General features: G+C 35.4%; 1 pseudogene; it reads left to right on the top strand.

Annotated features, from left to right (window-relative positions):
* Positions 1-7,873, top strand: part of LOC102861485 — a 49,450-nt pseudogene extending 41,577 nt beyond the window's left edge.
* Positions 7,874-10,142: the final 2,269 nt, after the last annotated feature.

The raw sequence follows: 10,142 nt of genomic DNA, 5'->3' as shown, positions 1-10,142 counted from the left end.
GTCATTGATTTCACATGCAAGCAAGATTCTACTGAAGATTCTCCAAAAACGATTAGAACAGCACATCAGCAGAGAATTGCTGCAAGTCCAGGCTGGGTTTAGAAGGGTTTAGACTTTATGCTATATCACATAGTGTAGAGAAAATTTGCTATCTATAGACTGATTGGAAAATTTTAATAGCAATTTCTTCTTTCCTTTCTACTGACTATGAATGATATGTTTTCTATTATTTTCCAAGTAAATTGGAAATTGTTGAGGTTATTCCTCATATTCCAATATTGAGATAATTAAAAGTATTATTTATCTATATAATATAGAGTAATACAAAATAAAATATAATAAACTCTGATGTTAACTCGTTATTAAATATCATAATGTAAACTCTTATACTGTCCTACAAGTTCTATTCTACTGTTGTGGCATCAACATTACTTTCAAGTAGTATTGACTTTTCTAATCCAATTTGTTAATTACAGAAAGTTTGCTAACACATAAGTCAGTTTTATCTTTGTGAATTGATAGGTAGTAAAATTTTAACTTTGTATAGGCAAAAAAAGGGGGAAAATAATTATTTTATTGAATTCCTTTGTTTTTCCTTAAACACAAACGTTCTGCCTTCTAAGACTTAAATCATCATTGTTAAGTACTGTTGAGTTGAGTATGACTTATAGAGACCCTATGAACAAAAGATCTGAAACCCCGTTCTATTCTGTGCCATCCTCACACTCCCTGACACATAAGAGCCCATTGTAGCTGTCACCACATCAATCCAGCTGGCTGAGGGTCTTCCTTTCCTAAGCCGACCCTCCATCCTTCCCAGCATTATGTTCTTCTCCAAGGAATAGCACCTCCTAGAAACAGGCCCAAATTACATGAGGCGAAGCCTCCAAAGAGCAGTCTTGTCTCCAAAAAGCACTCTGGATGCACTTTTTCCAAGACCTATCTGTCCATTCTCTTGGCTGTCCATAGGATGTTCAGTGCTCTTCTCCAATACTACAGCTCAAAGGCTTCATTTCTTTTCCTGTCGTCCTTATTTATTGCCCAGCAATGCCTAGCAAGTAATTGGAAAGGACGTGACCTGAATCAAACACAGCATAGTCCACAATTTAACACTTCTGTAAAACTTTTCCCTTTGGTTAGTTAGTTATTTGCCAATTTTTTTCATGATGTTACAAAGTAAGATCATGAAATTTAAAATGTAGTATTTCCATTTCTCATTTATTCACAAATATAACACAAATCACTAAGTCTAACTCCTTACATTTTAAGTTGTTATGTGGAATTCCTATGAAAGTGAAGTTTATCTGACTTCACTTTATTGTCTTATTTTATACTTCTTTACTATACTGTGTCTCTAGTGCATCTTAAAATTTAACTTTCATTCTTCTGTATTTTAAAAAAAACAATCAAATCTTCCCACAACTTCTTCATTTGTACAGTATAGGACACTATGAGTCATAGACAGCTAGGTGATACATAACAAAAAACAAAACAAAACCAAACCCAAAAAACCCAATAACAATTTCAAAATAAAGTAAAACAATATAACAAAACCACAAAGTTACTAAAGTTGTGCTTGATTAAAAAAAATTTAACAAATACTACTTACATATTTTATCTAAAAGATTATTACTCCATGTCAAATGCAATAATGGTTACTCATGGTGGACAGTGTTTGGTGGAGCTCCCTGATTACTAAAACAAGCTTGGAATCAGGAGTGGCATCCACTTCCATAATAGCTTGCCTCCAGAAACCCTATGAACCTGGAGAAAGAGTGAAAGTCACACAAGTGTTGAGGACTTTGTTCATAGGATTGCTATGAGTCATCTATGACTCAATGGCACTTAACAACAACAACACTAGATCAATCAAGGTGTATCATCTACATAATGCAGGTTATTGATGAGTCTTCCTCCAATCTTGATGCCACATTCCTCCTCATAGATCCCAGCCTCCTGGATGATTTGTTCTGCCTATATATTGAAAAGGTACTGAAACAGGACACATCACTGGAGTACACTCTTCTCAGTGTTAAACCACACAATGTTTCTTTGAGGAGGATGTAAAGTACTTTGCTGCAGAAAGTCAAGAACTGCAGCCTTCAATATGGATTTAAGTTCAACATCAAGAAAAAAAAAGATTTTCAACACTGGGCCAGTTGGCAGCATCATTACAGACAGTGAAGAGATTGAGATTGTTAACAGCCAGGGTGAGTGTGTCAGAGATAGTAAGTTTGACTCAAGATAGAGCAGAGTTTAGACTGTTGTACATAGAGTCACTATGAGGCACAGGCTACTTGACAGCACATAACACAGCAAAAATAGATCCAGTAAAATCACTTTGAGAAAGAAATCAAAGTTTAAAAGCTACATGCAGCTGTTATTACTGATATCACTGTTAAATGCTACCAAGTAAACTATAAGTTATAGCAATATCATGAATAACAGATCAAAACCTGGTGCTATTCTATGCCATCTTCACATACTCCACCATACCCATTGTTGAACCCACTGTTTTAATTGAGCTCTCTGAAGGCATTCTTTCTTTGCTAATTTTTTTTTAGCATAATGTCTTTTTCCAATCATTGGTACCTCCTTACAACATGCTCAAAATTTGTAGGATACAGTTTAATAATTCTTTCTTCAAAGAGTATCTACTTAATTTCATTTCCTTGAAGACAGACTTGTTTGGTTTTGTTTATTCATTTTGATCTTTGGTCTCTGACTTTTGTTTTTTGTTTGCTGGTTGGTGGTTTTTGTTGTTTTTTTTTTATTGTTGGAGGTTTTTTGTCCATATTTAATATGCATTCCAAAATCACAATTCAAATACATGTGCTATTCTTTCATATTCCTAATTAATTACCTAAATTTGACAGGAACTTCAACTGACACAGGAAAGCCTCACATGTTAGAATATTCTCCCCTTATTTCTTAAATTAACATTGTCAATCTTCAGCATTTTTAGGAGATACTTGACAGCATGTTTGCCCAATGCAACATATCTCTTTATTTCTTCACTACTACTACTATTATCCATGTAAATGACACAACCTTGTTTACTTGCTGAAAGTGAGGACAAATTAAAGCACTTGTTACAGAAGATTAAGAAACACAGCCTTCGGTATAGATTGCATCTCAATGTCAAAAAGCAAAGATTCTTACCACAGGACAGGTAGATAGTGTCATAATGGATGGAATGGAGATTGAAACTTTCACTAGCTTCATCTTGCTTTAATTCACAATAAACACCGTTGGCACCAGCAATCAGGAAATAGAGACATTTCACTAGAAAAAACTGCAGTTAGGGATCTCTCCAAATTGTTGAGGAGTAGTGATATCAGTTTGAGGACTAAAGTGTGTCAGATTCAGACCATGATCTTTCCGATTCCTTGCTAGGCAACTGGTAGCTAAACAATAAATAAGGATGACACAAAAAGAATTGATGCCTTTGAGCTGTGGTGTTGAAAAAGAGCATTGAACATCCTGTGGATGGCCAAGAGAACGAACAGATATGACTTGGAGAGAGTTAAGCCAAATGCTCTTTGGAGGCAAGAATGATGAGACTTCACCTCACTTACTTTGGACATGTTGCTAGGGGGTGCTATTCCTTGGAAAGGGACATGATGCTGGGGAGGGTGGAGGTAGACGAAAGAGAGAAGACCCTGAACCAGGTGGAATGATAAGGTGACTGCTGCAATGGGCTCTTGTGTGTGTCAGAAAGTGTGAGGATGGCACAGGATAGAACAGGGTTCATATATTTTCTTCATAGGGTCTCTATGACTCATATTTGACTTGATGGCAGCTAACAATAATAGCAATACCTACTACCCATCCATGTTAATTATGAATCCAAGTGAAATGAAATACTTGATTGCTCCAAACTTTTCTTCATCTATCATGATGTTGCCTATTCATATATGTAAGGATTTTATTTTAAATTTTTTAGTATTGTGTCCTCCTTTATGAGGAGTAATATGGCATCATATTGGAGGAAGACTTATCAACAACCTATGTTATGCAAATGGCACACTTTGCTTGCTGAAACTGAGGAGGACCTAAAGCACTTGCTGCTGAGGATCAAGGACTGCAGCTTTCATTATGGATTGAAGCTCAACACCAAGAAGGCAAAAATTCACACCACTTGTCCATTTGGCAGCATCATGAAAGATGGAGAAAAGGTTGAGGTTGTTAGCAATTACAGCTTGCTCGACTCCACAATCAACACTTTTGGCACCAGCAGTCAGGAGATGAAAAGACAAACTGCTTTGGGATCATTTGCTGTCAGGGACCTCTCCAGAGTACTTAGAAGCAACAATCTCAATTGAGAGACTAAAGTGTGCTTAATCAAGGCCATGGTCTTTATAATTATTTGTAATGCATCTGACAGCTGGACAATGACTAAAGATGACAGAAGCAGGATCAAATTCTTTGAGTTTTTGATTTCTACTTGGAGGCTAGGAATTTGAAGCTCCATCTCATATGCTTTGGGCACATGACCAAAAGAAACTAGTCCTTGGAGATGGACATCAAGCTTGGAAGGGTGAAGGGACAGCACAGGAAAAGAAGACCCTAGATGTGATGGACTGATACAATAACTGGTGAAATGGGGGTAAGTGTGTTGCAATCAGTGAGACTGTCTCAGGACAGGACAGACGTTAAAATGTAGGGTCTATGTACATAGGGTCATAGTACATAGAGTCTCTGTGGGTCACAGGCAACTTGACAGAACACAACAACAATGTAATTCATGTTGAAGGTGATAGTCTTGTAATCTTTAGTAATTGCTGTGTTTTTCACTTTATGCAAAAAAAGTTGTATAATCTTCATAATGTAGGTTACTGATGAGTTTTCCTCCAATGTTAATACCAAAACCTCCCACATATTACCCTGTTTCTACAATTATATGTTTAGTACACTGATTTTTAGTTATAGAGAAAAGAACAACTCTGATGCATACATTTCCTAATTTTAAACCATGAAATATCTGTCTATTCTATTCAAATAGATAAATACAGGCTAAACAGGAGCCAAACTAAAAATTCTGAAATTTTTGTCATATATGTATTGGGCATGTGACTAGGAGAGATTGGTCCTTGGAGAAGGGCATCATACTCAGAAGGGTGGATGGACTGCACAGCGGAGGAAGACCCCAGATGAGATGGATTGATACAGTAACTGGGCAATGGGGGTTGGTGTGTCAGAGACGGTGAGACTGGCTTAGGATAGGGAAAAGTTCAGAGCTGCTGTACAGAGGGTCACTATGTATCGCAGGCAACCCAGCCAATAACGTTCTATGACAGGTTTGGAAGCAGCAGTGGTATCCACTTTCTAATCATGCCTCCAGAAATTCTATGAACTTTGATAAATGTTGATAGTTGTAGAAGGGCTTTAGGCCATTTGTTCATAGGGTCACTATCAGTTATTCTCAATTTGAAGGCAAACAACAAAAACAACATATATTTGTTATTATTAAGTGCAGTCTAGTTGAGCATGACTCAGCAAACTTTTGAACAAAAGACCTGAATCCTGTTCTGTGACTATTGTCTATTCCCTAAGTTCATAGAGTTTCTGGAGGCATGCTCTTTAGAAAGGGGATGCCACTCTTGCTTCCAACTCTGTCTTAATCTGGAAGCTCCACCAACTATTGACCACTATGGGAGATTATAGTATTTGGCACACTAATAGCACAGCGTTCAGTATCACAGAAACCCTAGTAGTGCAAATTGACAGACCAGTGCTGTACCACTTTGAAGAATGTTCACTTGTAACACAGTTAACACTAGGCCCAAGGGCCATAGGTCTGAGGGCCCAACTGACTTGACCTAGGCCTGTGGGCTAGGTCCTCATTGGCTCTAAACAAAAGGCTTCCAGCCAACCGCTCCTTGTTAGCTAAATCCAGCAAATCAAACATATCATATTACTCAGTTTCCATAAACTGTATATATTTGACAAGATTTATAATCTGAATATGTCTTTTAAATAAGAAATATTCTAGCTGATAACATTCCCCTTCCCCTTCTCTACCTCTGTCAATAATTAAAGATAATATATTAGTGTGTTCATACTTGAACAGTGTTATACACATCCACTTTCCTGTATATTAAATGCATTTTTCTTGCTATAGATGGTGTAAATAAAGAAAAAGTGAATTCTGATTTTGCAATGTCTAGACTATTGATGTTTAAAAGGTTGCCAGTGGTAAAATTAGCATATTTTATACACTTTTGTTTAATTCATAGCAAAGTTTGTCTAATGTAAATGACTTTGTGATGAGTTTGTTCAGCCTATCCAAATCAACATTACACAGGTTTGTACTTATCTCCTGGATTGATAATATAAAGAAGGAAAAGTGAATAGCTAACTGGTTAAGACCAAACTGGTCATATGTGGAAGATACCTCAGGTTACAGCCATTATTTTTGTGTACAATTTTATTTGACAGCAATGTTTATACTGAAAAAGTAAATTCTTATTTGAAATGTTGAGTCTTTTTAGATATTTAGAGGTTCCTGGTATATTTAAAAGTAGAGGCAGTAGGATAACCCTTTATAAAGAGCTCTTTTTAATAGATGAAATATAAAATTTTAGGGAATTAAATTGTTAAAAACCTCTGAACTTTACAGTGGGTTTACTGTTCGTTGGGTAAAGAGTTGTTGTTGTTGATTGCCTTCGAGTCATTCATAACTCATAACGACCCTATGAACAAAAAGCCTGAAGTCCCTATACAACTATGAACATTTAACAAAATTCGTAGAGTTGGATGTGGTAGAAATTATACTAAAATATGTATTAGAAAATGTCAAATTGTCTATTACCCTGTAGGTTATACACTTTTCATTTAATTTTGCTGTTTTCATTGTTGTTATTGATTGCTATCAAGCAAGACTCATAGTAACCCTATGAACAAAAGACCTTAAACATTTATATATGTGTGTGCATAAAATATGTGTATATACTAGACAAATGAGTCCTAATTTTAAAATATCTAAACTCTACATAATAAAGAGGTTGCAAAGGTATTAAAAAATATATAAAGCAATTACTACCACTGAATCAATAGAGAAGGGAGAAAAGATTCAATTTGTCAACATTTGAATTTTATTTTAATTAATATTATTTGTCTCCACAATCAACATCCCTGATAGCATCAGTCAGGAAATAAAAAAAGGTGCAAGTGAGTTGCTGGAAGATTTGTTGTATAAGCCATGTCAAAGAAAAAAAGATCTGAGTGCAGAGAGACAGAAAATGAGCATGATGGAAATCTTCTTTGGGACTAAAGATGAATTTCAACAAAGGATATGGAGAAGATTGCTACCAAAGAGAAAGGCATTACTACTATGTCAGTAAAAGAAGTCCTTCAAAGCTTAGTGGATGATGGCATGGTTGACTGTGAGAGGATCTGAACATCAAATTATTATTGGGCTTTTCCAAGTAAAGCTCTTCATGCACAGACACATAAATTAGAGATTCTGTAGTCTCAGTTCTCTGAAGAAAGCCAAAAGCATGAAAACCAACAAAAAAAGCATCGAGAATGCAAAAATCGGACTGACACAGAAGAACGAACCAAGCTAGTAAAGGAGCTTTCATCCCTTCAGGACCAAGAGGAACAGCTAACTGCAGAAGTAGAAAAAAATAAAGAATACTACCCACAAGTTATGGAAGAAATACTTATTTTGCAGTAACAGCTGCAGGAAGTACTTATTGCATCACCCCAATTGAATAAGTCAAGCAAATAAAGTAGCCAACGAAGCTGAGAACAGATGGACTGATAACATATTTGTAATAAAGTCTTGGGCAAAAAGAAAATTGGAATTTGAAGAAAACAAAATAGATAAAATCTTTTAATTCCAGAAGACTTTTACTGCCTAGACTGAAAGTTTGGATGGTAGTGTATCCGTGTGTTTGTGAATATGAGAAATTTTTACGTTCTCAAAATAAGTATACTACAAAGTCATTTCCCTAATTTTATGTGTCATTTCATTTAAATAAAGTACAAATTGGAAAAACAAAGAAATAAAAATATTTTTTTTACTGGGAAATATTCTGTCAAGGAACAATTTGAAGTTCTAAAAGCAAAAACGATGTCATTTTAAAGAACAAGGTGCACTTGATCAAAGCCATGATATTTTCGGTTATTTTCCGTGCATCTGAAAGTTGGATAATAAATAAAAATGAGAGAAAATTAATCAAAGGTTTTCACTTGTGTTGTTGTGAAAGAGTACTGAATATCCCAGAGATTGCTGGGGAATAAAAAAAAACCAAACCAAAAAAACAACAAACCACCAAACAAAAACAAAACAAACAGGTCTGACTTGGAAGAAGTTCAATCATAATTCTTCTTAGAGTCAAGGATGGTGAAACTTTGTACTACATAGATAAGGCATGATGTCGGCAGGAAACAGTCTTTGGAAGGACACATAATGCTGGGAAGTTGGAAGGTCAGAAAAAGAAAGGAAAAACATCTAAAATGTGGATTGGCACAGTGACTATAACACTATGCTAAAGTATTTCAAAAATATTAAGGATGACATAGGATAGGGCAAGGTTCAGCTCTGTGAGTTATAGGGTATCTATGAGTCTTAAGAGACTCAATGGCACACAATAATAACAAAAACAATTAGTTTTAAGTTAAACTAAAAATTGGGAGCAGATTATGGAAAATAGATTGATGTTTTACGTAAAGTAGTAAGAAAAGATCTATGAGGATATTCTACCTAAGTTCATAAGTATAAGAATATCTTTGGAAATGATAATAATTAGTTAATAAGAAAAGACATATAAAGTAAAATGGCTAAGTAGATAAAAGAGAAGATGTATATTTTTGTCTGTTTTAATGGACATTAGTATTTAAAAGAGAAATAAAAGTAAAATATGTTAGGCAGCACAGAAAATCAGAGAAAATTATGTAGAAGTTGGGCAAAATATGTTATGATTTTCTTTTCAAAAGATTTCTCTCATTGCTCTTTGAAGAGCAATAAAATAGCAATGAAAATATGTACACCATTACATTGCCTTAGTTGGAAACAATTAAAATAAACCAGGTAACAAAATAATGTATTACATGGATTAATGAAAATGTATGTAGTAAAAATCCTGCAAATTAAGCATATATTTTGAAGTGATATCTGACATGATTTATGCAATGTGAAGAAAAGGAATAAATCAATGCAAGTTTCCTTTGCATTTGCTCTGGTAATTTATTTTGCATTTGCTCTGGTTGTTGTTGCTAGATGTCATCGAGGCACGTATGACCTCATAAACAACAAATCTAAAATTTGTCCTATTCTGTGCCATCCACAAAATCTCTGACTCACTTGAGCTCGTTGCTTCAGTCACCATGTCAACCAACCTGGTTGCGGTCCTCCCCTCTTTCACAGTCCCTCTACTGTCTCAAGCATGATAGCACATTCCAAGAACCACACTGTCCTAGCAACCTAAACAAAATATATGAGATGAAGCTTTATCACCTTTTCTCCAAGGACCACTGCTGCAGCTTTTTTGGACATGTATCTGTTTGTTCTGGCAGTTTCTGAGATATTCAATACTCTTGTTCAACACACCAGTTCTAAGGCATCAATTCTTCTTCCTTATTCTTTGTTCAGCCTTCAGCATTGAACAGACCATGGCTTGAATCAGGTACTTCCTAATCCTCAAATCAGTGATCCTCAGTAATTTAGAGAGGTCCCTAACTATAGACTTTCCCAGTACAATAAGTCTCCTGATCTCCTAACATCAAGGGTGTTGATTATGGATTCAAGATTAAATTGTTGACGGAATCAATCTTTCTCCATTTATCAGAATGTTGCCTATGAAAGTTCAGAAGTGTGAACTTTTGTGTGCTTAACATTGAGATATAATCCAATCTAAAAGCTTCAGTCTTTGATTCTCTTCAATAAGCACTTCATGTCCTCCTCCCGAAGAGGAGAAGGAAGCAAAGTAAAGCCAAGTTGTGTCATCTGCATAATGAAGTTTATTGATAAGTCTTCCTCCAATTCTAATTTCATAGCCTTCTTCGAAGTGTCCAGATTCTCAAATAATTTGCTCAGCATACAGATTCAATAGGTATGGAGAAAGGATGAAACTTTGGCGTACACTGTTCCTAATTTTAAACCATATAGTGTTCCATTGCTCTGCGCACACCAC

This window comes from Elephantulus edwardii, unplaced genomic scaffold (assembly GCF_000299155.1).
Source record: "Elephantulus edwardii isolate Elephantulus edwardi_28Jun2011 unplaced genomic scaffold, EleEdw1.0 scaffold00107, whole genome shotgun sequence".
Lineage (NCBI taxonomy): Eukaryota > Metazoa > Chordata > Mammalia > Macroscelidea > Macroscelididae > Elephantulus > Elephantulus edwardii.
This window is presented reverse-complemented; position numbering and strand designations above follow the sequence as displayed.